The 26987-nt window shown below is 51.4% G+C and overlaps 14 non-coding genes across 14 annotated transcripts; all 14 read left to right on the forward strand.

Annotated features, from left to right (window-relative positions):
- Window positions 1–1862: 1862 nt before the first annotated feature.
- On the forward strand, window positions 1863–1981 carry LOC146056379 (5S ribosomal RNA). Its single transcript, XR_014469180.1, has one exon. It is a non-coding gene; the product is annotated as a 5S ribosomal RNA (ribosomal RNA).
- A 1711-nt stretch (window positions 1982–3692) lies between these two features.
- LOC146056391 (5S ribosomal RNA) lies at window positions 3693–3811 on the forward strand. The gene has a single exon (XR_014469191.1). It is a non-coding gene; the product is annotated as a 5S ribosomal RNA (ribosomal RNA).
- A 1711-nt stretch (window positions 3812–5522) lies between these two features.
- On the forward strand, window positions 5523–5641 carry LOC146056403 (5S ribosomal RNA). The gene has a single exon (XR_014469202.1). It is a non-coding gene; the product is annotated as a 5S ribosomal RNA (ribosomal RNA).
- A 1900-nt stretch (window positions 5642–7541) lies between these two features.
- Window positions 7542–7660, forward strand: LOC146056415 (5S ribosomal RNA). Its single transcript, XR_014469213.1, has one exon. It is a non-coding gene; the product is annotated as a 5S ribosomal RNA (ribosomal RNA).
- A 1886-nt stretch (window positions 7661–9546) lies between these two features.
- Window positions 9547–9665, forward strand: LOC146056427 (5S ribosomal RNA). The gene has a single exon (XR_014469224.1). It is a non-coding gene; the product is annotated as a 5S ribosomal RNA (ribosomal RNA).
- Window positions 9666–11557: 1892 nt separating this feature from the next.
- LOC146056439 (5S ribosomal RNA) lies at window positions 11558–11676 on the forward strand. The gene has a single exon (XR_014469235.1). It is a non-coding gene; the product is annotated as a 5S ribosomal RNA (ribosomal RNA).
- Window positions 11677–13571: 1895 nt separating this feature from the next.
- LOC146056499 (5S ribosomal RNA) lies at window positions 13572–13690 on the forward strand. Its single transcript, XR_014469289.1, has one exon. It is a non-coding gene; the product is annotated as a 5S ribosomal RNA (ribosomal RNA).
- Window positions 13691–15395: 1705 nt separating this feature from the next.
- On the forward strand, window positions 15396–15514 carry LOC146056452 (5S ribosomal RNA). Its single transcript, XR_014469246.1, has one exon. It is a non-coding gene; the product is annotated as a 5S ribosomal RNA (ribosomal RNA).
- An 816-nt stretch (window positions 15515–16330) lies between these two features.
- LOC146056465 (5S ribosomal RNA) lies at window positions 16331–16449 on the forward strand. The gene has a single exon (XR_014469258.1). It is a non-coding gene; the product is annotated as a 5S ribosomal RNA (ribosomal RNA).
- Window positions 16450–18163: 1714 nt separating this feature from the next.
- LOC146056477 (5S ribosomal RNA) lies at window positions 18164–18282 on the forward strand. The gene has a single exon (XR_014469269.1). It is a non-coding gene; the product is annotated as a 5S ribosomal RNA (ribosomal RNA).
- A 1886-nt stretch (window positions 18283–20168) lies between these two features.
- On the forward strand, window positions 20169–20287 carry LOC146056489 (5S ribosomal RNA). Its single transcript, XR_014469280.1, has one exon. It is a non-coding gene; the product is annotated as a 5S ribosomal RNA (ribosomal RNA).
- A 1886-nt stretch (window positions 20288–22173) lies between these two features.
- LOC146056501 (5S ribosomal RNA) lies at window positions 22174–22292 on the forward strand. The gene has a single exon (XR_014469291.1). It is a non-coding gene; the product is annotated as a 5S ribosomal RNA (ribosomal RNA).
- Window positions 22293–24184: 1892 nt separating this feature from the next.
- On the forward strand, window positions 24185–24303 carry LOC146056505 (5S ribosomal RNA). Its single transcript, XR_014469293.1, has one exon. It is a non-coding gene; the product is annotated as a 5S ribosomal RNA (ribosomal RNA).
- A 1895-nt stretch (window positions 24304–26198) lies between these two features.
- Window positions 26199–26317, forward strand: LOC146056500 (5S ribosomal RNA). The gene has a single exon (XR_014469290.1). It is a non-coding gene; the product is annotated as a 5S ribosomal RNA (ribosomal RNA).
- Window positions 26318–26987: the final 670 nt, after the last annotated feature.

The raw sequence follows: 26987 nt of genomic DNA on the forward strand, positions 1-26987 counted from the left end.
CAGGAGGCGCTCACGCCAGCTTACTTTTCTTCTTCACTTGATCACATTTTTCTTTCTTTCTGTCTTTTCTTCTTTCCTTCTTTCTTTCCTCCACTACACCAGCAGGTAGCAGCACCTGGGGTTGCCGACGCAGTCAAATGGCAGCACATGCCGCACAGGGATTTCCTGCAGCAACACAGAGTGCAGTAAAAGCGTCGCCCAGCACACAGGTTATTCCGCCGCCTCAAACACGGGCAAAGTGTTTGCCCTAAACCTGAATCCACTGCATTGCTGGACATCACATCATCCACGTGTCAGTCCGTCCCATATATCTGGAGCACAGCCACAATGCAGCTGTTGTCTGGACGGAATGTCCCAGTGAATCCGGCATGGCTGCACTTTTTATTTATGACGCGACCACGCGGCAGACACAGAAACCGGCTGCATTGGAACATGTGCACCTGCGGTGATCTTAACGGCATCAGGTGTTTCGCTAAAGAGGAGACAAGGCAACGTGTCGGCATTCTCAAACTGCCGACAGAATGATTAAGACAAATTCTATATACGCATAGTACAGAAAAAATATCCAGAGTCTGAAATCCCGACAGCCGCCATCCCAAACGTATGTATGCCGGGGAGGGTCAGGCTGCGGCGGGGAGGGTTAGGCTTCAAGAAGAGAGGCTAAGGGTTTGGCTGCGGTAAAAGGTTAGCGTTAGGAGGGCGTAACATACTTACCCGCCCAGGTGATGGAATTCGGTCATGTGACCACTGTCATTCTAAACGTCGGTCTCCCGTACCCAAATCGTATAACGGTATCACACACTATGGAGTCTTTGTGCTAAGCCTTGGAGAAAGATAAAGTATCAACCAACCCGCTCCTTACACTGCTTTGTCAAACATAACCTGTAACATGGCAGTTAGGAGCTGATTGGCTGCTACTTTATCTCTCTCCACTGTATCTCTCTCTCCAGTACATAGACCCTCTGTCGACTCCACAGCAATGGATGATTGCGGACATAGAAATGGTTCTGTTTCAACAATGTACTGTACTGAGTCCGCATGCTACCTCCTCTCTGAAACAGAAGTACAGCTCCCCACTTCTGCGTGGAACCACAAGTCTCAGCCAGCCTTCTTGGTAGTCTCTGAGTCACGCTGCTCGTTGGCGTCTCTCATCGGCTACCACCGTTCCCCCTCCAGCTGCTCTTTTACTTTTAAATCAACTTTATGCGAAATGACGCTGCGCGCTTCTATGCCCTTTTTTAAAAATGGCCTAATCGGAGTAGGATCTGACAGGCCACAAAATGGCTGCCATCAGAATGCCCTGGAAAGTGATGGCTTCAGAAAGTAGCATATTACGTGTTGGTGGGACGGGTCTGTAAGTCATACCTCAAAACGTCAGGGAATCACGGTGCAGTCATCTTTTCTGGGCCTCAATGCCTTGTGTGGGCCCTCGTCTGCAAGGTTTCAGCAGCAGCAGCAGCACCTGAAGTGCACAGGAATCTGTCTGCAACACTAATGCTAATTACAGACACTTGCCCGAGTCCTCGGTGCAGAGGCGTAACTAGATATTCGTGGGCCCCATAGCAAAAGTTTGTAAGGGCCCCCTATATATCAACTGATGGTGATAAATGTATGCAAAACATATTAGTTTGACAGCAAAGATGGGCCCCCTTCAGCTCTGGGCCCCATAGCAGCTGCACCCCTTGCACCTATGGTAGTTACGCCCCTGCCTCGGTGTGTTCCTGGCTCCCAGCAACCCCCCCTCCCCAGCCACGGCCTGGACTCTGTGCAAAGCTGCCCACAGTGAGACAGCCTCCAGTCACAAGCAGACCAGCGCTGTCCCGAAGGCACGTAGAAAAGGAGCAAATGTGAGGCTGGTCTCTGCCTACGGCCACACCACCCTGAACACGCCCGATCTCGTCTGATCTCGGAAGCTAAGCAGGGTCAGGCCTGGTTAGTACTTGGATGGGAGACCGCCTGGGAATACCAGGTGCTGTAGGCTTTTGCTTTTCTAGCCTGCAACCAGCAGGAGGCGCTCACGCCAGCTTACTTTTCTTCTTCACTTGATCACATTTTTCTTTCTTTCTGTCTTTTCTTCTTTCCTTCTTTCTTTCCTCCACTACACCAGCAGGTAGCAGCACCTGGGGTTGCCGACGCAGTCAAATGGCAGCACATGCCGCACAGGGATTTCCTGCAGCAACACAGAGTGCAGTAAAAGCGTCGCCCAGCACACAGGTTATTCCGCCGCCTCAAACACGGGCAAAGTGTTTGCCCTAAACCTGAATCCACTGCATTGCTGGACATCACATCATCCACGTGTCAGTCCGTCCCATATATCTGGAGCACAGCCACAATGCAGCTGTTGTCTGGACGGAATGTCCCAGTGAATCCGGCATGGCTGCACTTTTTATTTATGACGCGACCACGCGGCAGACACAGAAACCGGCTGCATTGGAACATGTGCACCTGCGGTGATCTTAACGGCATCAGGTGTTTCGCTAAAGAGGAGACAAGGCAACGTGTCGGCATTCTCAAACTGCCGACAGAATGATTAAGACAAATTCTATATACGCATAGTACAGAAAAAATATCCAGAGTCTGAAATCCCGACAGCCGCCATCCCAAACGTATGTATGCCGGGGAGGGTCAGGCTGCGGCGGGGAGGGTTAGGCTTCAAGAAGAGAGGCTAAGGGTTTGGCTGCGGTAAAAGGTTAGCGTTAGGAGGGCGTAACATACTTACCCGCCCAGGTGATGGAATTCGGTCATGTGACCACTGTCATTCTAAACGTCGGTCTCCCGTACCCAAATCGTATAACGGTATCACACACTATGGAGTCTTTGTGCTAAGCCTTGGAGAAAGATAAAGTATCAACCAACCCGCTCCTTACACTGCTTTGTCAAACATAACCTGTAACATGGCAGTTAGGAGCTGATTGGCTGCTACTTTATCTCTCTCCACTGTATCTCTCTCTCCAGTACATAGACCCTCTGTCGACTCCACAGCAATGGATGATTGCGGACATAGAAATGGTTCTGTTTCAACAATGTACTGTACTGAGTCCGCATGCTACCTCCTCTCTGAAACAGAAGTACAGCTCCCCACTTCTGCGTGGAACCACAAGTCTCAGCCAGCCTTCTTGGTAGTCTCTGAGTCACGCTGCTCGTTGGCGTCTCTCATCGGCTACCACCGTTCCCCCTCCAGCTGCTCTTTTACTTTTAAATCAACTTTATGCGAAATGACGCTGCGCGCTTCTATGCCCTTTTTTAAAAATGGCCTAATCGGAGTAGGATCTGACAGGCCACAAAATGGCTGCCATCAGAATGCCCTGGAAAGTGATGGCTTCAGAAAGTAGCATATTACGTGTTGGTGGGACGGGTCTGTAAGTCATACCTCACAACGTCAGGGAATCACGGTGCAGCCATCTTTTCTGGGCCTCAATGCCTTGTGTGGGCCCACGTCTGCAAGGTTTCAGCAGCAGCAGCAGCAGCAGCAGCAGCACCTGAAGTGCACAGGAATCTGTCTGCAACACTAATGCTAATTACAGACACTTGCCCGAGTCCTCGGTGTGTTCCTGGCTCCCAGCAACCCCCCCTCCCCAGCCACGGCCTGGACTCTGTGCAAAGCTGCCCACAGTGAGACAGCCTCCAGTCACAAGCAGACCAGCGCTGTCCCGAAGGCACGTAGAAAAGGAGCAAATGTGAGGCTGGTCTCTGCCTACGGCCACACCACCCTGAACACGCCCGATCTCGTCTGATCTCGGAAGCTAAGCAGGGTCAGGCCTGGTTAGTACTTGGATGGGAGACCGCCTGGGAATACCAGGTGCTGTAGGCTTTTGCTTTTCTAGCCTGCAACCAGCAGGAGGCGCTCACGCCAGCTTACTTTTCTTCTTCACTTGATCACATTTTTCTTTCTTTCTGTCTTTTCTTCTTTCCTTCTTTCTTTCCTCCACTACACCAGCAGGTAGCAGCACCTGGGGTTGCCGACGCAGTCAAATGGCAGCACATGCCGCACAGGGATTTCCTGCAGCAACACAGAGTGCAGTAAAAGCGTCGCCCAGCACACAGGTTATTCCGCCGCCTCAAACACGGGCAAAGTGTTTGCCCTAAACCTGAATCCACTGCATTGCTGGACATCACATCATCCACGTGTCAGTCCGTCCCATATATCTGGAGCACAGCCACAATGCAGCTGTTGTCTGGACGGAATGTCCCAGTGAATCCGGCATGGCTGCACTTTTTATTTATGACGCGACCACGCGGCAGACACAGAAACCGGCTGCATTGGAACATGTGCACCTGCGGTGATCTTAACGGCATCAGGTGTTTCGCTAAAGAGGAGACAAGGCAACGTGTCGGCATTCTCAAACTGCCGACAGAATGATTAAGACAAATTCTATATACGCATAGTACAGAAAAAATATCCAGAGTCTGAAATCCCGACAGCCGCCATCCCAAACGTATGTATGCCGGGGAGGGTCAGGCTGCGGCGGGGAGGGTTAGGCTTCAAGAAGAGAGGCTAAGGGTTTGGCTGCGGTAAAAGGTTAGCGTTAGGAGGGCGTAACATACTTACCCGCCCAGGTGATGGAATTCGGTCATGTGACCACTGTCATTCTAAACGTCGGTCTCCCGTACCCAAATCGTATAACGGTATCACACACTATGGAGTCTTTGTGCTAAGCCTTGGAGAAAGATAAAGTATCAACCAACCCGCTCCTTACACTGCTTTGTCAAACATAACCTGTAACATGGCAGTTAGGAGCTGATTGGCTGCTACTTTATCTCTCTCCACTGTATCTCTCTCTCCAGTACATAGACCCTCTGTCGACTCCACAGCAATGGATGATTGCGGACATAGAAATGGTTCTGTTTCAACAATGTACTGTACTGAGTCCGCATGCTACCTCCTCTCTGAAACAGAAGTACAGCTCCCCACTTCTGCGTGGAACCACAAGTCTCAGCCAGCCTTCTTGGTAGTCTCTGAGTCACGCTGCTCGTTGGCGTCTCTCATCGGCTACCACCGTTCCCCCTCCAGCTGCTCTTTTACTTTTAAATCAACTTTATGCGAAATGACGCTGCGCGCTTCTATGCCCTTTTTTAAAAATGGCCTAATCGGAGTAGGATCTGACAGGCCACAAAATGGCTGCCATCAGAATGCCCTGGAAAGTGATGGCTTCAGAAAGTAGCATATTACGTGTTGGTGGGACGGGTCTGTAAGTCATACCTCACAACGTCAGGGAATCACGGTGCAGCCATCTTTTCTGGGCCTCAATGCCTTGTGTGGGCCCACGTCTGCAAGGTTTCAGCAGCAGCAGCAGCAGCAGCAGCAGCACCTGAAGTGCACAGGAATCTGTCTGCAACACTAATGCTAATTACAGACACTTGCCCGAGTCCTCGGTGTGTTCCTGGCTCCCAGCAACCCCCCCTCCCCAGCCACGGCCTGGACTCTGTGCAAAGCTGCCCACAGTGAGACAGCCTCCAGTCACAAGCAGACCAGCGCTGTCCCGAAGGCACGTAGAAAAGGAGCAAATGTGAGGCTGGTCTCTGCCTACGGCCACACCACCCTGAACACGCCCGATCTCGTCTGATCTCGGAAGCTAAGCAGGGTCAGGCCTGGTTAGTACTTGGATGGGAGACCGCCTGGGAATACCAGGTGCTGTAGGCTTTTGCTTTTCTAGCCTGCAACCAGCAGCCTGCAACCAGCAGGAGGCGCTCACGCCAGCTTACTTTTCTTCTTCACTTGATCACATTTTTCTTTCTTTCTGTCTTTTCTTCTTTCCTTCTTTCTTTCCTCCACTACACCAGCAGGTAGCAGCACCTGGGGTTGCCGACGCAGTCAAATGGCAGCACATGCCGCACAGGGATTTCCTGCAGCAACACAGAGTGCAGTAAAAGCGTCGCCCAGCACACAGGTTATTCCGCCGCCTCAAACACGGGCAAAGTGTTTGCCCTAAACCTGAATCCACTGCATTGCTGGACATCACATCATCCACGTGTCAGTCCGTCCCATATATCTGGAGCACAGCCACAATGCAGCTGTTGTCTGGACGGAATGTCCCAGTGAATCCGGCATGGCTGCACTTTTTATTTATGACGCGACCACGCGGCAGACACAGAAACCGGCTGCATTGGAACATGTGCACCTGCGGTGATCTTAACGGCATCAGGTGTTTCGCTAAAGAGGAGACAAGGCAACGTGTCGGCATTCTCAAACTGCCGACAGAATGATTAAGACAAATTCTATATACGCATAGTACAGAAAAAATATCCAGAGTCTGAAATCCCGACAGCCGCCATCCCAAACGTATGTATGCCGGGGAGGGTCAGGCTGCGGCGGGGAGGGTTAGGCTTCAAGAAGAGAGGCTAAGGGTTTGGCTGCGGTAAAAGGTTAGCGTTAGGAGGGCGTAACATACTTACCCGCCCAGGTGATGGAATTCGGTCATGTGACCACTGTCATTCTAAACGTCGGTCTCCCGTACCCAAATCGTATAACGGTATCACACACTATGGAGTCTTTGTGCTAAGCCTTGGAGAAAGATAAAGTATCAACCAACCCGCTCCTTACACTGCTTTGTCAAACATAACCTGTAACATGGCAGTTAGGAGCTGATTGGCTGCTACTTTATCTCTCTCCACTGTATCTCTCTCTCCAGTACATAGACCCTCTGTCGACTCCACAGCAATGGATGATTGCGGACATAGAAATGGTTCTGTTTCAACAATGTACTGTACTGAGTCCGCATGCTACCTCCTCTCTGAAACAGAAGTACAGCTCCCCACTTCTGCGTGGAACCACAAGTCTCAGCCAGCCTTCTTGGTAGTCTCTGAGTCACGCTGCTCGTTGGCGTCTCTCATCGGCTACCACCGTTCCCCCTCCAGCTGCTCTTTTACTTTTAAATCAACTTTATGCGAAATGACGCTGCGCGCTTCTATGCCCTTTTTTAAAAATGGCCTAATCGGAGTAGGATCTGACAGGCCACAAAATGGCTGCCATCAGAATGCCCTGGAAAGTGATGGCTTCAGAAAGTAGCATATTACGTGTTGGTGGGACGGGTCTGTAAGTCATACCTCACAACGTCAGGGAATCACGGTGCAGCCATCTTTTCTGGGCCTCAATGCCTTGTGTGGGCCCTCGTCTGCAAGGTTTCAGCAGCAGCAGCAGCACCTGAAGTGCACAGGAATCTGTCTGCAACACTAATGCTAATTACAGACACTTGCCCGAGTCCTCGGTGCAGAGGCGTAACTAGATATTCGTGGGCCCCATAGCAAAAGTTTGTAAGGGCCCCCTATATATCAACTGATGGTGATAAATGTATGCAAAACATATTAGTTTGACAGCAAAGATGGGCCCCCTTCAGCTCTGGGCCCCATAGCAGCTGCACCCCTTGCACCTATGGTAGTTACGCCCCTGCCTCGGTGTGTTCCTGGCTCCCAGCAACCCCCCCTCCCCAGCCACGGCCTGGACTCTGTGCAAAGCTGCCCACAGTGAGACAGCCTCCAGTCACAAGCAGACCAGCGCTGTCCCGAAGGCACGTAGAAAAGGAGCAAATGTGAGGCTGGTCTCTGCCTACGGCCACACCACCCTGAACACGCCCGATCTCGTCTGATCTCGGAAGCTAAGCAGGGTCAGGCCTGGTTAGTACTTGGATGGGAGACCGCCTGGGAATACCAGGTGCTGTAGGCTTTTGCTTTTCTAGCCTGCAACCAGCAGGAGGCGCTCACGCCAGCTTACTTTTCTTCTTCACTTGATCACATTTTTCTTTCTTTCTGTCTTTTCTTCTTTCCTTCTTTCTTTCCTCCACTACACCAGCAGGTAGCAGCACCTGGGGTTGCCGACGCAGTCAAATGGCAGCACATGCCGCACAGGGATTTCCTGCAGCAACACAGAGTGCAGTAAAAGCGTCGCCCAGCACACAGGTTATTCCGCCGCCTCAAACACGGGCAAAGTGTTTGCCCTAAACCTGAATCCACTGCATTGCTGGACATCACATCATCCACGTGTCAGTCCGTCCCATATATCTGGAGCACAGCCACAATGCAGCTGTTGTCTGGACGGAATGTCCCAGTGAATCCGGCATGGCTGCACTTTTTATTTATGACGCGACCACGCGGCAGACACAGAAACCGGCTGCATTGGAACATGTGCACCTGCGGTGATCTTAACGGCATCAGGTGTTTCGCTAAAGAGGAGACAAGGCAACGTGTCGGCATTCTCAAACTGCCGACAGAATGATTAAGACAAATTCTATATACGCATAGTACAGAAAAAATATCCAGAGTCTGAAATCCCGACAGCCGCCATCCCAAACGTATGTATGCCGGGGAGGGTCAGGCTGCGGCGGGGAGGGTTAGGCTTCAAGAAGAGAGGCTAAGGGTTTGGCTGCGGTAAAAGGTTAGCGTTAGGAGGGCGTAACATACTTACCCGCCCAGGTGATGGAATTCGGTCATGTGACCACTGTCATTCTAAACGTCGGTCTCCCGTACCCAAATCGTATAACGGTATCACACACTATGGAGTCTTTGTGCTAAGCCTTGGAGAAAGATAAAGTATCAACCAACCCGCTCCTTACACTGCTTTGTCAAACATAACCTGTAACATGGCAGTTAGGAGCTGATTGGCTGCTACTTTATCTCTCTCCACTGTATCTCTCTCTCCAGTACATAGACCCTCTGTCGACTCCACAGCAATGGATGATTGCGGACATAGAAATGGTTCTGTTTCAACAATGTACTGTACTGAGTCCGCATGCTACCTCCTCTCTGAAACAGAAGTACAGCTCCCCACTTCTGCGTGGAACCACAAGTCTCAGCCAGCCTTCTTGGTAGTCTCTGAGTCACGCTGCTCGTTGGCGTCTCTCATCGGCTACCACCGTTCCCCCTCCAGCTGCTCTTTTACTTTTAAATCAACTTTATGCGAAATGACGCTGCGCGCTTCTATGCCCTTTTTTAAAAATGGCCTAATCGGAGTAGGATCTGACAGGCCACAAAATGGCTGCCATCAGAATGCCCTGGAAAGTGATGGCTTCAGAAAGTAGCATATTACGTGTTGGTGGGACGGGTCTGTAAGTCATACCTCACAACGTCAGGGAATCACGGTGCAGCCATCTTTTCTGGGCCTCAATGCCTTGTGTGGGCCCTCGTCTGCAAGGTTTCAGCAGCAGCAGCAGCACCTGAAGTGCACAGGAATCTGTCTGCAACACTAATGCTAATTACAGACACTTGCCCGAGTCCTCGGTGCAGAGGCGTAACTAGATATTCGTGGGCCCCATAGCAAAAGTTTGTAAGGGCCCCCTATATATCAACTGATGGTGATAAATGTATGCAAAACATATTAGTTTGACAGCAAAGATGGGCCCCCTTCAGCTCTGGGCCCCATAGCAGCTGCACCCCTTGCACCTATGGTAGTTACGCCCCTGCCTCGGTGTGTTCCTGGCTCCCAGCAACCCCCCCTCCCCAGCCACGGCCTGGACTCTGTGCAAAGCTGCCCACAGTGAGACAGCCTCCAGTCACAAGCAGACCAGCGCTGTCCCGAAGGCACGTAGAAAAGGAGCAAATGTGAGGCTGGTCTCTGCCTACGGCCACACCACCCTGAACACGCCCGATCTCGTCTGATCTCGGAAGCTAAGCAGGGTCAGGCCTGGTTAGTACTTGGATGGGAGACCGCCTGGGAATACCAGGTGCTGTAGGCTTTTGCTTTTCTAGCCTGCAACCAGCAGGAGGCGCTCACGCCAGCTTACTTTTCTTCTTCACTTGATCACATTTTTCTTTCTTTCTGTCTTTTCTTCTTTCCTTCTTTCTTTCCTCCACTACACCAGCAGGTAGCAGCACCTGGGGTTGCCGACGCAGTCAAATGGCAGCACATGCCGCACAGGGATTTCCTGCAGCAACACAGAGTGCAGTAAAAGCGTCGCCCAGCACACAGGTTATTCCGCCGCCTCAAACACGGGCAAAGTGTTTGCCCTAAACCTGAATCCACTGCATTGCTGGACATCACATCATCCACGTGTCAGTCCGTCCCATATATCTGGAGCACAGCCACAATGCAGCTGTTGTCTGGACGGAATGTCCCAGTGAATCCGGCATGGCTGCACTTTTTATTTATGACGCGACCACGCGGCAGACACAGAAACCGGCTGCATTGGAACATGTGCACCTGCGGTGATCTTAACGGCATCAGGTGTTTCGCTAAAGAGGAGACAAGGCAACGTGTCGGCATTCTCAAACTGCCGACAGAATGATTAAGACAAATTCTATATACGCATAGTACAGAAAAAATATCCAGAGTCTGAAATCCCGACAGCCGCCATCCCAAACGTATGTATGCCGGGGAGGGTCAGGCTGCGGCGGGGAGGGTTAGGCTTCAAGAAGAGAGGCTAAGGGTTTGGCTGCGGTAAAAGGTTAGCGTTAGGAGGGCGTAACATACTTACCCGCCCAGGTGATGGAATTCGGTCATGTGACCACTGTCATTCTAAACGTCGGTCTCCCGTACCCAAATCGTATAACGGTATCACACACTATGGAGTCTTTGTGCTAAGCCTTGGAGAAAGATAAAGTATCAACCAACCCGCTCCTTACACTGCTTTGTCAAACATAACCTGTAACATGGCAGTTAGGAGCTGATTGGCTGCTACTTTATCTCTCTCCACTGTATCTCTCTCTCCAGTACATAGACCCTCTGTCGACTCCACAGCAATGGATGATTGCGGACATAGAAATGGTTCTGTTTCAACAATGTACTGTACTGAGTCCGCATGCTACCTCCTCTCTGAAACAGAAGTACAGCTCCCCACTTCTGCGTGGAACCACAAGTCTCAGCCAGCCTTCTTGGTAGTCTCTGAGTCACGCTGCTCGTTGGCGTCTCTCATCGGCTACCACCGTTCCCCCTCCAGCTGCTCTTTTACTTTTAAATCAACTTTATGCGAAATGACGCTGCGCGCTTCTATGCCCTTTTTTAAAAATGGCCTAATCGGAGTAGGATCTGACAGGCCACAAAATGGCTGCCATCAGAATGCCCTGGAAAGTGATGGCTTCAGAAAGTAGCATATTACGTGTTGGTGGGACGGGTCTGTAAGTCATACCTCACAACGTCAGGGAATCACGGTGCAGCCATCTTTTCTGGGCCTCAATGCCTTGTGTGGGCCCTCGTCTGCAAGGTTTCAGCAGCAGCAGCAGCAGCAGCACCTGAAGTGCACAGGAATCTGTCTGCAACACTAATGCTAATTACAGACACTTGCCCGAGTCCTCGGTGCAGAGGCGTAACTAGATATTCGTGGGCCCCATAGCAAAAGTTTGTAAGGGCCCCCTATATATCAACTGATGGTGATAAATGTATGCAAAACATATTAGTTTGACAGCAAAGATGGGCCCCCTTCAGCTCTGGGCCCCATAGCAGCTGCACCCCTTGCACCTATGGTAGTTACGCCCCTGCCTCGGTGTGTTCCTGGCTCCCAGCAACCCCCCCTCCCCAGCCACGGCCTGGACTCTGTGCAAAGCTGCCCACAGTGAGACAGCCTCCAGTCACAAGCAGACCAGCGCTGTCCCGAAGGCACGTAGAAAAGGAGCAAATGTGAGGCTGGTCTCTGCCTACGGCCACACCACCCTGAACACGCCCGATCTCGTCTGATCTCGGAAGCTAAGCAGGGTCAGGCCTGGTTAGTACTTGGATGGGAGACCGCCTGGGAATACCAGGTGCTGTAGGCTTTTGCTTTTCTAGCCTGCAACCAGCAGGAGGCGCTCACGCCAGCTTACTTTTCTTCTTCACTTGATCACATTTTTCTTTCTTTCTGTCTTTTCTTCTTTCCTTCTTTCTTTCCTCCACTACACCAGCAGGTAGCAGCACCTGGGGTTGCCGACGCAGTCAAATGGCAGCACATGCCGCACAGGGATTTCCTGCAGCAACACAGAGTGCAGTAAAAGCGTCGCCCAGCACACAGGTTATTCCGCCGCCTCAAACACGGGCAAAGTGTTTGCCCTAAACCTGAATCCACTGCATTGCTGGACATCACATCATCCACGTGTCAGTCCGTCCCATATATCTGGAGCACAGCCACAATGCAGCTGTTGTCTGGACGGAATGTCCCAGTGAATCCGGCATGGCTGCACTTTTTATTTATGACGCGACCACGCGGCAGACACAGAAACCGGCTGCATTGGAACATGTGCACCTGCGGTGATCTTAACGGCATCAGGTGTTTCGCTAAAGAGGAGACAAGGCAACGTGTCGGCATTCTCAAACTGCCGACAGAATGATTAAGACAAATTCTATATACGCATAGTACAGAAAAAATATCCAGAGTCTGAAATCCCGACAGCCGCCATCCCAAACGTATGTATGCCGGGGAGGGTCAGGCTGCGGCGGGGAGGGTTAGGCTTCAAGAAGAGAGGCTAAGGGTTTGGCTGCGGTAAAAGGTTAGCGTTAGGAGGGCGTAACATACTTACCCGCCCAGGTGATGGAATTCGGTCATGTGACCACTGTCATTCTAAACGTCGGTCTCCCGTACCCAAATCGTATAACGGTATCACACACTATGGAGTCTTTGTGCTAAGCCTTGGAGAAAGATAAAGTATCAACCAACCCGCTCCTTACACTGCTTTGTCAAACATAACCTGTAACATGGCAGTTAGGAGCTGATTGGCTGCTACTTTATCTCTCTCCACTGTATCTCTCTCTCCAGTACATAGACCCTCTGTCGACTCCACAGCAATGGATGATTGCGGACATAGAAATGGTTCTGTTTCAACAATGTACTGTACTGAGTCCGCATGCTACCTCCTCTCTGAAACAGAAGTACAGCTCCCCACTTCTGCGTGGAACCACAAGTCTCAGCCAGCCTTCTTGGTAGTCTCTGAGTCACGCTGCTCGTTGGCGTCTCTCATCGGCTACCACCGTTCCCCCTCCAGCTGCTCTTTTACTTTTAAATCAACTTTATGCGAAATGACGCTGCGCGCTTCTATGCCCTTTTTTAAAAATGGCCTAATCGGAGTAGGATCTGACAGGCCACAAAATGGCTGCCATCAGAATGCCCTGGAAAGTGATGGCTTCAGAAAGTAGCATATTACGTGTTGGTGGGACGGGTCTGTAAGTCATACCTCACAACGTCAGGGAATCACGGTGCAGCCATCTTTTCTGGGCCTCAATGCCTTGTGTGGGCCCTCGTCTGCAAGGTTTCAGCAGCAGCAGCAGCAGCAGCAGCACCTGAAGTGCACAGGAATCTGTCTGCAACACTAATGCTAATTACAGACACTTGCCCGAGTCCTCGGTGCAGAGGCGTAACTAGATATTCGTGGGCCCCATAGCAAAAGTTTGTAAGGGCCCCCTATATATCAACTGATGGTGATAAATGTATGCAAAACATATTAGTTTGACAGCAAAGATGGGCCCCCTTCAGCTCTGGGCCCCATAGCAGCTGCACCCCTTGCACCTATGGTAGTTACGCCCCTGCCTCGGTGTGTTCCTGGCTCCCAGCAACCCCCCCTCCCCAGCCACGGCCTGGACTCTGTGCAAAGCTGCCCACAGTGAGACAGCCTCCAGTCACAAGCAGACCAGCGCTGTCCCGAAGGCACGTAGAAAAGGAGCAAATGTGAGGCTGGTCTCTGCCTACGGCCACACCACCCTGAACACGCCCGATCTCGTCTGATCTCGGAAGCTAAGCAGGGTCAGGCCTGGTTAGTACTTGGATGGGAGACCGCCTGGGAATAGCAGATGCTGTAGGCTTTTGCTTTTCTAGCCTGCAACCAGCAGGAGGCGCTCACGCCAGCTTACTTTTCTTCTTCTTCACTTGATCACATTTTTCTTTCTTTCTGTCTTTTCTTCTTTCCTTCTTTCTTTCCTCCACTACACCAGCAGGTAGCAGCACCTGGGGTTGCCGACGCAGTCAAATGGCAGCACATGCCGCACAGGGATTTCCTGCAGCAACACAGAGTGCAGTAAAAGCGTCGCCCAGCACACAGGTTATTCCGCCGCCTCAAACACGGGCAAAGTGTTTGCCCTAAACCTGAATCCACTGCATTGCTGGACATCACATCATCCACGTGTCAGTCCGTCCCATATATCTGGAGCACAGCCACAATGCAGCTGTTGTCTGGACGGAATGTCCCAGTGAATCCGGCATGGCTGCACTTTTTATTTATGACGCGACCACGCGGCAGACACAGAAACCAGCTGCATTGGAACATGTGCACCTGCGGTGATCTTAACGGCATCAGGTGTTTCGCTAAAGAGGAGACAAGGCAACGTGTCGGCATTCTCAAACTGCCGACAGAATGATTAAGACAAATTCTATATACGCATAGTACAGAAAAAATATCCAGAGTCTGAAATCCCGACAGCCGCCATCCCAAACGTATGTATGCCGGGGAGGGTCAGGCTGCGGCGGGGAGGGTTAGGCTTCAAGAAGAGAGGCTAAGGGTTTGGCTGCGGTAAAAGGTTAGCGTTAGGAGGGCGTAACATACTTACCCGCCCAGGTGATGGAATTCGGTCATGTGACCACTGTCATTCTAAACGTCGGTCTCCCGTACCCAAATCGTATAACGGTATCACACACTATGGAGTCTTTGTGCTAAGCCTTGGAGAAAGATAAAGTATCAACCAACCCGCTCCTTACACTGCTTTGTCAAACATAACCTGTAACATGGCAGTTAGGAGCTGATTGGCTGCTACTTTATCTCTCTCCACTGTATCTCTCTCTCCAGTACATAGACCCTCTGTCGACTCCACAGCAATGGATGATTGCGGACATAGAAATGGTTCTGTTTCAACAATGTACTGTACTGAGTCCGCATGCTACCTCCTCTCTGAAACAGAAGTACAGCTCCCCACTTCTGCGTGGAACCACAAGTCTCAGCCAGCCTTCTTGGTAGTCTCTGAGTCACGCTGCTCGTTGGCGTCTCTCATCGGCTACCACCGTTCCCCCTCCAGCTGCTCTTTTACTTTTAAATCAACTTTATGCGAAATGACGCTGCGCGCTTCTATGCCCTTTTTTAAAAATGGCCTAATCGGAGTAGGATCTGACAGGCCACAAAATGGCTGCCATCAGAATGCCCTGGAAAGTGATGGCTTCAGAAAGTAGCATATTACGTGTTGGTGGGACGGGTCTGTAAGTCATACCTCACAACGTCAGGGAATCACGGTGCAGCCATCTTTTCTGGGCCTCAATGCCTTGTGTGGGCCCACGTCTGCAAGGTTTCAGCAGCAGCAGCAGCAGCACCTGAAGTGCACAGGAATCTGTCTGCAACACTAATGCTAATTACAGACACTTGCCCGAGTCCTCGGTGTGTTCCTGGCTCCCAGCAACCCCCCCTCCCCAGCCACGGCCTGGACTCTGTGCAAAGCTGCCCACAGTGAGACAGCCTCCAGTCACAAGCAGACCAGCGCTGTCCCGAAGGCACGTAGAAAAGGAGCAAATGTGAGGCTGGTCTCTGCCTACGGCCACACCACCCTGAACACGCCCGATCTCGTCTGATCTCGGAAGCTAAGCAGGGTCAGGCCTGGTTAGTACTTGGATGGGAGACCGCCTGGGAATACCAGGTGCTGTAGGCTTTTGCTTTTCTAGCCTGCAACCAGCAGGAGGCGCTCACGCCAGCTTACTTTTCTTCTTCTTCACTTGATCACATTTTTCTTTCTTTCTGTCTTTTCTTCTTTCTTTCCTCCACTACACCAGCAGGTAGCAGCACCTGGGGTTGCCGACGCAGTCAAATGGCAGCACATACCGCACAGGGATTTCCTGCAGCAACACAGAGTGCAGTAAAAGCGTCGCCCAGCACACAGGTTATTCCGCCGCCTCAAACACGGGCAAAGTGTTTGCCCTAAACCTGAATCCACTGCATTGCTGGACATCACATCATCCACGTGTCAGTCCGTCCCATATATCTGGAGCACAGCCACAATGCAGCTGTTGTCTGGACGGAATGTCCCAGTGAATCCGGCATGGCTGCACTTTTTATTTATGACGCGACCACGCGGCAGACACAGAAACCGGCTGCATTGGAACATGTGCACCTGCGGTGATCTTAACGGCATCAGGTGTTTCGCTAAAGAGGAGACAAGGCAACGTGTCGGCATTCTCAAACTGCCGACAGAATGATTAAGACAAATTCTATATACGCATAGTACAGAAAAAATATCCAGAGTCTGAAATCCCGACAGCCGCCATCCCAAACGTATGTATGCCGGGGAGGGTCAGGCTGCGGCGGGGAGGGTTAGGCTTCAAGAAGAGAGGCTAAGGGTTTGGCTGCGGTAAAAGGTTAGGCCTGGACTCTGTGCAAAGCTGCCCACAGTGAGACAGCCTCCAGTCACAAGCAGACCAGCGCTGTCCCGAAGGCACGTAGAAAAGGAGCAAATGTGAGGCTGGTCTCTGCCTACGGCCACACCACCCTGAACACGCCCGATCTCGTCTGATCTCGGAAGCTAAGCAGGGTCAGGCCTGGTTAGTACTTGGATGGGAGACCGCCTGGGAATACCAGGTGCTGTAGGCTTTTGCTTTTCTAGCCTGCAACCAGCAGGAGGCGCTCACGCCAGCTTACTTTTCTTCTTCTTCACTTGATCACATTTTTCTTTCTTTCTGTCTTTTCTTCTTTCCTTCTTTCTTTCCTCCACTACACCAGCAGGTAGCAGCACCTGGGGTTGCCGACGCAGTCAAATGGCAGCACATACCGCACAGGGATTTCCTGCAGCAACACAGAGTGCAGTAAAAGCGTCGCCCAGCACACAGGTTATTCCGCCGCCTCAAACACGGGCAAAGTGTTTGCCCTAAACCTGAATCCACTGCATTGCTGGACATCACATCATCCACGTGTCAGTCCGTCCCATATATCTGGAGCACAGCCACAATGCAGCTGTTGTCTGGACGGAATGTCCCAGTGAATCCGGCATGGCTGCACTTTTTATTTATGACGCGACCACGCGGCAGACACAGAAACCGGCTGCATTGGAACATGTGCACCTGCGGTGATCTTAACGGCATCAGGTGTTTCGCTAAAGAGGAGACAAGGCAACGTGTCGGCATTCTCAAACTGCCGACAGAATGATTAAGACAAATTCTATATACGCATAGTACAGAAAAAATATCCAGAGTCTGAAATCCCGACAGCCGCCATCCCAAACGTATGTATGCCGGGGAGGGTCAGGCTGCGGCGGGGAGGGTTAGGCTTCAAGAAGAGAGGCTAAGGGTTTGGCTGCGGTAAAAGGTTAGCGTTAGGAGGGCGTAACATACTTACCCGCCCAGGTGATGGAATTCGGTCATGTGACCACTGTCATTCTAAACGTCGGTCTCCCGTACCCAAATCGTATAACGGTATCACACACTATGGAGTCTTTGTGCTAAGCCTTGGAGAAAGATAAAGTATCAACCAACCCGCTCCTTACACTGCTTTGTCAAACATAACCTGTAACATGGCAGTTAGGAGCTGATTGGCTGCTACTTTATCTCTCTCCACTGTATCTCTCTCTCCAGTACATAGACCCTCTGTCGACTCCACAGCAATGGATGATTGCGGACATAGAAATGGTTCTGTTTCACCAATGTACTGTACTGAGTCCGCATGCTACCTCCTCTCTGAAACAGAAGTACAGCTCCCCACTTCTGCGTGGAACCACAAGTCTCAGCCAGCCTTCTTGGTAGTCTCTGAGTCACGCTGCTCGTTGGCGTCTCTCATCGGCTACCACCGTTCCCCCTCCAGCTGCTCTTTTACTTTTAAATCAACTTTATGCGAAATGACGCTGCGCGCTTCTATGCCCTTTTTTAAAAATGGCCTAATCGGAGTAGGATCTGACAGGCCACAAAATGGCTGCCATCAGAATGCCCTGGAAAGTGATGGCTTCAGAAAGTAGCATATTACGTGTTGGTGGGACGGGTCTGTAAGTCATACCTCACAACGTCAGGGAATCACGGTGCAGCCATCTTTTCTGGGCCTCAATGCCTTGTGTGGGCCCACGTCTGCAAGGTTTCAGCAGCAGCAGCAGCAGCAGCAGCAGCACCTGAAGTGCACAGGAATCTGTCTGCAACACTAATGCTAATTACAGACACTTGCCCGAGTCCTCGGTGTGTTCCTGGCTCCCAGCAACCCCCCCTCCCCAGCCACGGCCTGGACTCTGTGCAAAGCTGCCCACAGTGAGACAGCCTCCAGTCACAAGCAGACCAGCGCTGTCCCGAAGGCACGTAGAAAAGGAGCAAATGTGAGGCTGGTCTCTGCCTACGGCCACACCACCCTGAACACGCCCGATCTCGTCTGATCTCGGAAGCTAAGCAGGGTCAGGCCTGGTTAGTACTTGGATGGGAGACCGCCTGGGAATACCAGGTGCTGTAGGCTTTTGCTTTTCTAGCCTGCAACCAGCAGGAGGCGCTCACGCCAGCTTACTTTTCTTCTTCTTCACTTGATCACATTTTTCTTTCTTTCTGTCTTTTCTTCTTTCCTTCTTTCTTTCCTCCACTACACCAGCAGGTAGCAGCACCTGGGGTTGCCGACGCAGTCAAATGGCAGCACATGCCGCACAGGGATTTCCTGCAGCAACACAGAGTGCAGTAAAAGCGTCGCCCAGCACACAGGTTATTCCGCCGCCTCAAACACGGGCAAAGTGTTTGCCCTAAACCTGAATCCACTGCATTGCTGGACATCACATCATCCACGTGTCAGTCCGTCCCATATATCTGGAGCACAGCCACAATGCAGCTGTTGTCTGGACGGAATGTCCCAGTGAATCCGGCATGGCTGCACTTTTTATTTATGACGCGACCACGCGGCAGACACAGAAACCGGCTGCATTGGAACATGTGCACCTGCGGTGATCTTAACGGCATCAGGTGTTTCGCTAAAGAGGAGACAAGGCAACGTGTCGGCATTCTCAAACTGCCGACAGAATGATTAAGACAAATTCTATATACGCATAGTACAGAAAAAATATCCAGAGTCTGAAATCCCGACAGCCGCCATCCCAAACGTATGTATGCCGGGGAGGGTCAGGCTGCGGCGGGGAGGGTTAGGCTTCAAGAAGAGAGGCTAAGGGTTTGGCTGCGGTAAAAGGTTAGCGTTAGGAGGGCGTAACATACTTACCCGCCCAGGTGATGGAATTCGGTCATGTGACCACTGTCATTCTAAACGTCGGTCTCCCGTACCCAAATCGTATAACGGTATCACACACTATGGAGTCTTTGTGCTAAGCCTTGGAGAAAGATAAAGTATCAACCAACCCGCTCCTTACACTGCTTTGTCAAACATAACCTGTAACATGGCAGTTAGGAGCTGATTGGCTGCTACTTTATCTCTCTCCACTGTATCTCTCTCTCCAGTACATAGACCCTCTGTCGACTCCACAGCAATGGATGATTGCGGACATAGAAATGGTTCTGTTTCAACAATGTACTGTACTGAGTCCGCATGCTACCTCCTCTCTGAAACAGAAGTACAGCTCCCCACTTCTGCGTGGAACCACAAGTCTCAGCCAGCCTTCTTGGTAGTCTCTGAGTCACGCTGCTCGTTGGCGTCTCTCATCGGCTACCACCGTTCCCCCTCCAGCTGCTCTTTTACTTTTAAATCAACTTTATGCGAAATGACGCTGCGCGCTTCTATGCCCTTTTTTAAAAATGGCCTAATCGGAGTAGGATCTGACAGGCCACAAAATGGCTGCCATCAGAATGCCCTGGAAAGTGATGGCTTCAGAAAGTAGCATATTACGTGTTGGTGGGACGGGTCTGTAAGTCATACCTCACAACGTCAGGGAATCACGGTGCAGCCATCTTTTCTGGGCCTCAATGCCTTGTGTGGGCCCTCGTCTGCAAGGTTTCAGCAGCAGCAGCACCTGAAGTGCACAGGAATCTGTCTGCAACACTAATGCTAATTACAGACACTTGCCCGAGTCCTCGGTGCAGAGGCGTAACTAGATATTCGTGGGCCCCATAGCAAAAGTTTGTAAGGGCCCCCTATATATCAACTGATGGTGATAAATGTATGCAAAACATATTAGTTTGACAGCAAAGATGGGCCCCCTTCAGCTCTGGGCCCCATAGCAGCTGCACCCCTTGCACCTATGGTAGTTACGCCCCTGCCTCGGTGTGTTCCTGGCTCCCAGCAACCCCCCCTCCCCAGCCACGGCCTGGACTCTGTGCAAAGCTGCCCACAGTGAGACAGCCTCCAGTCACAAGCAGACCAGCGCTGTCCCGAAGGCACGTAGAAAAGGAGCAAATGTGAGGCTGGTCTCTGCCTACGGCCACACCACCCTGAACACGCCCGATCTCGTCTGATCTCGGAAGCTAAGCAGGGTCAGGCCTGGTTAGTACTTGGATGGGAGACCGCCTGGGAATACCAGGTGCTGTAGGCTTTTGCTTTTCTAGCCTGCAACCAGCAGGAGGCGCTCACGCCAGCTTACTTTTCTTCTTCACTTGATCACATTTTTCTTTCTTTCTGTCTTTTCTTCTTTCCTTCTTTCTTTCCTCCACTACACCAGCAGGTAGCAGCACCTGGGGTTGCCGACGCAGTCAAATGGCAGCACATGCCGCACAGGGATTTCCTGCAGCAACACAGAGTGCAGTAAAAGCGTCGCCCAGCACACAGGTTATTCCGCCGCCTCAAACACGGGCAAAGTGTTTGCCCTAAACCTGAATCCACTGCATTGCTGGACATCACATCATCCACGTGTCAGTCCGTCCCATATATCTGGAGCACAGCCACAATGCAGCTGTTGTCTGGACGGAATGTCCCAGTGAATCCGGCATGGCTGCACTTTTTATTTATGACGCGACCACGCGGCAGACACAGAAACCGGCTGCATTGGAACATGTGCACCTGCGGTGATCTTAACGGCATCAGGTGTTTCGCTAAAGAGGAGACAAGGCAACGTGTCGGCATTCTCAAACTGCCGACAGAATGATTAAGACAAATTCTATATACGCATAGTACAGAAAAAATATCCAGAGTCTGAAATCCCGACAGCCGCCATCCCAAACGTATGTATGCCGGGGAGGGTCAGGCTGCGGCGGGGAGGGTTAGGCTTCAAGAAGAGAGGCTAAGGGTTTGGCTGCGGTAAAAGGTTAGCGTTAGGAGGGCGTAACATACTTACCCGCCCAGGTGATGGAATTCGGTCATGTGACCACTGTCATTCTAAACGTCGGTCTCCCGTACCCAAATCGTATAACGGTATCACACACTATGGAGTCTTTGTGCTAAGCCTTGGAGAAAGATAAAGTATCAACCAACCCGCTCCTTACACTGCTTTGTCAAACATAACCTGTAACATGGCAGTTAGGAGCTGATTGGCTGCTACTTTATCTCTCTCCACTGTATCTCTCTCTCCAGTACATAGACCCTCTGTCGACTCCACAGCAATGGATGATTGCGGACATAGAAATGGTTCTGTTTCAACAATGTACTGTACTGAGTCCGCATGCTACCTCCTCTCTGAAACAGAAGTACAGCTCCCCACTTCTGCGTGGAACCACAAGTCTCAGCCAGCCTTCTTGGTAGTCTCTGAGTCACGCTGCTCGTTGGCGTCTCTCATCGGCTACCACCGTTCCCCCTCCAGCTGCTCTTTTACTTTTAAATCAACTTTATGCGAAATGACGCTGCGCGCTTCTATGCCCTTTTTTAAAAATGGCCTAATCGGAGTAGGATCTGACAGGCCACAAAATGGCTGCCATCAGAATGCCCTGGAAAGTGATGGCTTCAGAAAGTAGCATATTACGTGTTGGTGGGACGGGTCTGTAAGTCATACCTCACAACGTCAGGGAATCACGGTGCAGCCATCTTTTCTGGGCCTCAATGCCTTGTGTGGGCCCTCGTCTGCAAGGTTTCAGCAGCAGCAGCAGCACCTGAAGTGCACAGGAATCTGTCTGCAACACTAATGCTAATTACAGACACTTGCCCGAGTCCTCGGTGCAGAGGCGTAACTAGATATTCGTGGGCCCCATAGCAAAAGTTTGTAAGGGCCCCCTATATATCAACTGATGGTGATAAATGTATGCAAAACATATTAGTTTGACAGCAAAGATGGGCCCCCTTCAGCTCTGGGCCCCATAGCAGCTGCACCCCTTGCACCTATGGTAGTTACGCCCCTGCCTCGGTGTGTTCCTGGCTCCCAGCAACCCCCCCTCCCCAGCCACGGCCTGGACTCTGTGCAAAGCTGCCCACAGTGAGACAGCCTCCAGTCACAAGCAGACCAGCGCTGTCCCGAAGGCACGTAGAAAAGGAGCAAATGTGAGGCTGGTCTCTGCCTACGGCCACACCACCCTGAACACGCCCGATCTCGTCTGATCTCGGAAGCTAAGCAGGGTCAGGCCTGGTTAGTACTTGGATGGGAGACCGCCTGGGAATACCAGGTGCTGTAGGCTTTTGCTTTTCTAGCCTGCAACCAGCAGGAGGCGCTCACGCCAGCTTACTTTTCTTCTTCACTTGATCACATTTTTCTTTCTTTCTGTCTTTTCTTCTTTCCTTCTTTCTTTCCTCCACTACACCAGCAGGTAGCAGCACCTGGGGTTGCCGACGCAGTCAAATGGCAGCACATGCCGCACAGGGATTTCCTGCAGCAACACAGAGTGCAGTAAAAGCGTCGCCCAGCACACAGGTTATTCCGCCGCCTCAAACACGGGCAAAGTGTTTGCCCTAAACCTGAATCCACTGCATTGCTGGACATCACATCATCCACGTGTCAGTCCGTCCCATATATCTGGAGCACAGCCACAATGCAGCTGTTGTCTGGACGGAATGTCCCAGTGAATCCGGCATGGCTGCACTTTTTATTTATGACGCGACCACGCGGCAGACACAGAAACCGGCTGCATTGGAACATGTGCACCTGCGGTGATCTTAACGGCATCAGGTGTTTCGCTAAAGAGGAGACAAGGCAACGTGTCGGCATTCTCAAACTGCCGACAGAATGATTAAGACAAATTCTATATACGCATAGTACAGAAAAAATATCCAGAGTCTGAAATCCCGACAGCCGCCATCCCAAACGTATGTATGCCGGGGAGGGTCAGGCTGCGGCGGGGAGGGTTAGGCTTCAAGAAGAGAGGCTAAGGGTTTGGCTGCGGTAAAAGGTTAGCGTTAGGAGGGCGTAACATACTTACCCGCCCAGGTGATGGAATTCGGTCATGTGACCACTGTCATTCTAAACGTCGGTCTCCCGTACCCAAATCGTATAACGGTATCACACACTATGGAGTCTTTGTGCTAAGCCTTGGAGAAAGATAAAGTATCAACCAACCCGCTCCTTACACTGCTTTGTCAAACATAACCTGTAACATGGCAGTTAGGAGCTGATTGGCTGCTACTTTATCTCTCTCCACTGTATCTCTCTCTCCAGTACATAGACCCTCTGTCGACTCCACAGCAATGGATGATTGCGGACATAGAAATGGTTCTGTTTCAACAATGTACTGTACTGAGTCCGCATGCTACCTCCTCTCTGAAACAGAAGTACAGCTCCCCACTTCTGCGTGGAACCACAAGTCTCAGCCAGCCTTCTTGGTAGTCTCTGAGTCACGCTGCTCGTTGGCGTCTCTCATCGGCTACCACCGTTCCCCCTCCAGCTGCTCTTTTACTTTTAAATCAACTTTATGCGAAATGACGCTGCGCGCTTCTATGCCCTTTTTTAAAAATGGCCTAATCGGAGTAGGATCTGACAGGCCACAAAATGGCTGCCATCAGAATGCCCTGGAAAGTGATGGCTTCAGAAAGTAGCATATTACGTGTTGGTGGGACGGGTCTGTAAGTCATACCTCACAACGTCAGGGAATCACGGTGCAGCCATCTTTTCTGGGCCTCAATGCCTTGTGTGGGCCCTCGTCTGCAAGGTTTCAGCAGCAGCAGCAGCAGCAGCACCTGAAGTGCACAGGAATCTGTCTGCAACACTAATGCTAATTACAGACACTTGCCCGAGTCCTCGGTGCAGAGGCGTAACTAGATATTCGTGGGCCCCATAGCAAAAGTTTGTAAGGGCCCCCTATATATCAACTGATGGTGATAAATGTATGCAAAACATATTAGTTTGACAGCAAAGATGGGCCCCCTTCAGCTCTGGGCCCCATAGCAGCTGCACCCCTTGCACCTATGGTAGTTACGCCCCTGCCTCGGTGTGTTCCTGGCTCCCAGCAACCCCCCCTCCCCAGCCACGGCCTGGACTCTGTGCAAAGCTGCCCACAGTGAGACAGCCTCCAGTCACAAGCAGACCAGCGCTGTCCCGAAGGCACGTAGAAAAGGAGCAAATGTGAGGCTGGTCTCTGCCTACGGCCACACCACCCTGAACACGCCCGATCTCGTCTGATCTCGGAAGCTAAGCAGGGTCAGGCCTGGTTAGTACTTGGATGGGAGACCGCCTGGGAATACCAGGTGCTGTAGGCTTTTGCTTTTCTAGCCTGCAACCAGCAGGAGGCGCTCACGCCAGCTTACTTTTCTTCTTCACTTGATCACATTTTTCTTTCTTTCTGTCTTTTCTTCTTTCCTTCTTTCTTTCCTCCACTACACCAGCAGGTAGCAGCACCTGGGGTTGCCGACGCAGTCAAATGGCAGCACATGCCGCACAGGGATTTCCTGCAGCAACACAGAGTGCAGTAAAAGCGTCGCCCAGCACACAGGTTATTCCGCCGCCTCAAACACGGGCAAAGTGTTTGCCCTAAACCTGAATCCACTGCATTGCTGGACATCACATCATCCACGTGTCAGTCCGTCCCATATATCTGGAGCACAGCCACAATGCAGCTGTTGTCTGGACGGAATGTCCCAGTGAATCCGGCATGGCTGCACTTTTTATTTATGACGCGACCACGCGGCAGACACAGAAACCGGCTGCATTGGAACATGTGCACCTGCGGTGATCTTAACGGCATCAGGTGTTTCGCTAAAGAGGAGACAAGGCAACGTGTCGGCATTCTCAAACTGCCGACAGAATGATTAAGACAAATTCTATATACGCATAGTACAGAAAAAATATCCAGAGTCTGAAATCCCGACAGCCGCCATCCCAAACGTATGTATGCCGGGGAGGGTCAGGCTGCGGCGGGGAGGGTTAGGCTTCAAGAAGAGAGGCTAAGGGTTTGGCTGCGGTAAAAGGTTAGCGTTAGGAGGGCGTAACATACTTACCCGCCCAGGTGATGGAATTCGGTCATGTGACCACTGTCATTCTAAACGTCGGTCTCCCGTACCCAAATCGTATAACGGTATCACACACTATGGAGTCTTTGTGCTAAGCCTTGGAGAAAGATAAAGTATCAACCAACCCGCTCCTTACACTGCTTTGTCAAACATAACCTGTAACATGGCAGTTAGGAGCTGATTGGCTGCTACTTTATCTCTCTCCACTGTATCTCTCTCTCCAGTACATAGACCCTCTGTCGACTCCACAGCAATGGATGATTGCGGACATAGAAATGGTTCTGTTTCAACAATGTACTGTACTGAGTCCGCATGCTACCTCCTCTCTGAAACAGAAGTACAGCTCCCCACTTCTGCGTGGAACCACAAGTCTCAGCCAGCCTTCTTGGTAGTCTCTGAGTCACGCTGCTCGTTGGCGTCTCTCATCGGCTACCACCGTTCCCCCTCCAGCTGCTCTTTTACTTTTAAATCAACTTTATGCGAAATGACGCTGCGCGCTTCTATGCCCTTTTTTAAAAATGGCCTAATCGGAGTAGGATCTGACAGGCCACAAAATGGCTGCCATCAGAATGCCCTGGAAAGTGATGGCTTCAGAAAGTAGCATATTACGTGTTGGTGGGACGGGTCTGTAAGTCATACCTCACAACGTCAGGGAATCACGGTGCAGCCATCTTTTCTGGGCCTCAATGCCTTGTGTGGGCCCTCGTCTGCAAGGTTTCAGCAGCAGCAGCAGCAGCAGCAGCACCTGAAGTGCACAGGAATCTGTCTGCAACACTAATGCTAATTACAGACACTTGCCCGAGTCCTCGGTGCAGAGGCGTAACTAGATATTCGTGGGCCCCATAGCAAAAGTTTGTAAGGGCCCCCTATATATCAACTGATGGTGATAAATGTATGCAAAACATATTAGTTTGACAGCAAAGATGGGCCCCCTTCAGCTCTGGGCCCCATAGCAGCTGCACCCCTTGCACCTATGGTAGTTACGCCCCTGCCTCGGTGTGTTCCTGGCTCCCAGCAACCCCCCCTCCCCAGCCACGGCCTGGACTCTGTGCAAAGCTGCCCACAGTGAGACAGCCTCCAGTCACAAGCAGACCAGCGCTGTCCCGAAGGCACGTAGAAAAGGAGCAAATGTGAGGCTGGTCTCTGCCTACGGCCACACCACCCTGAACACGCCCGATCTCGTCTGATCTCGGAAGCTAAGCAGGGTCAGGCCTGGTTAGTACTTGGATGGGAGACCGCCTGGGAATAGCAGATGCTGTAGGCTTTTGCTTTTCTAGCCTGCAACCAGCAGGAGGCGCTCACGCCAGCTTACTTTTCTTCTTCTTCACTTGATCACATTTTTCTTTCTTTCTGTCTTTTCTTCTTTCCTTCTTTCTTTCCTCCACTACACCAGCAGGTAGCAGCACCTGGGGTTGCCGACGCAGTCAAATGGCAGCACATGCCGCACAGGGATTTCCTGCAGCAACACAGAGTGCAGTAAAAGCGTCGCCCAGCACACAGGTTATTCCGCCGCCTCAAACACGGGCAAAGTGTTTGCCCTAAACCTGAATCCACTGCATTGCTGGACATCACATCATCCACGTGTCAGTCCGTCCCATATATCTGGAGCACAGCCACAATGCAGCTGTTGTCTGGACGGAATGTCCCAGTGAATCCGGCATGGCTGCACTTTTTATTTATGACGCGACCACGCGGCAGACACAGAAACCAGCTGCATTGGAACATGTGCACCTGCGGTGATCTTAACGGCATCAGGTGTTTCGCTAAAGAGGAGACAAGGCAACGTGTCGGCATTCTCAAACTGCCGACAGAATGATTAAGACAAATTCTATATACGCATAGTACAGAAAAAATATCCAGAGTCTGAAATCCCGACAGCCGCCATCCCAAACGTATGTATGCCGGGGAGGGTCAGGCTGCGGCGGGGAGGGTTA

The sequence above is a fragment of the Crinia signifera genome, unplaced genomic scaffold (genome assembly GCF_055691185.1).
Source record: "Crinia signifera unplaced genomic scaffold, ASM5569118v1 HAP2_SCAFFOLD_80, whole genome shotgun sequence".
Taxonomy (NCBI): domain Eukaryota; kingdom Metazoa; phylum Chordata; class Amphibia; order Anura; family Myobatrachidae; genus Crinia; species Crinia signifera.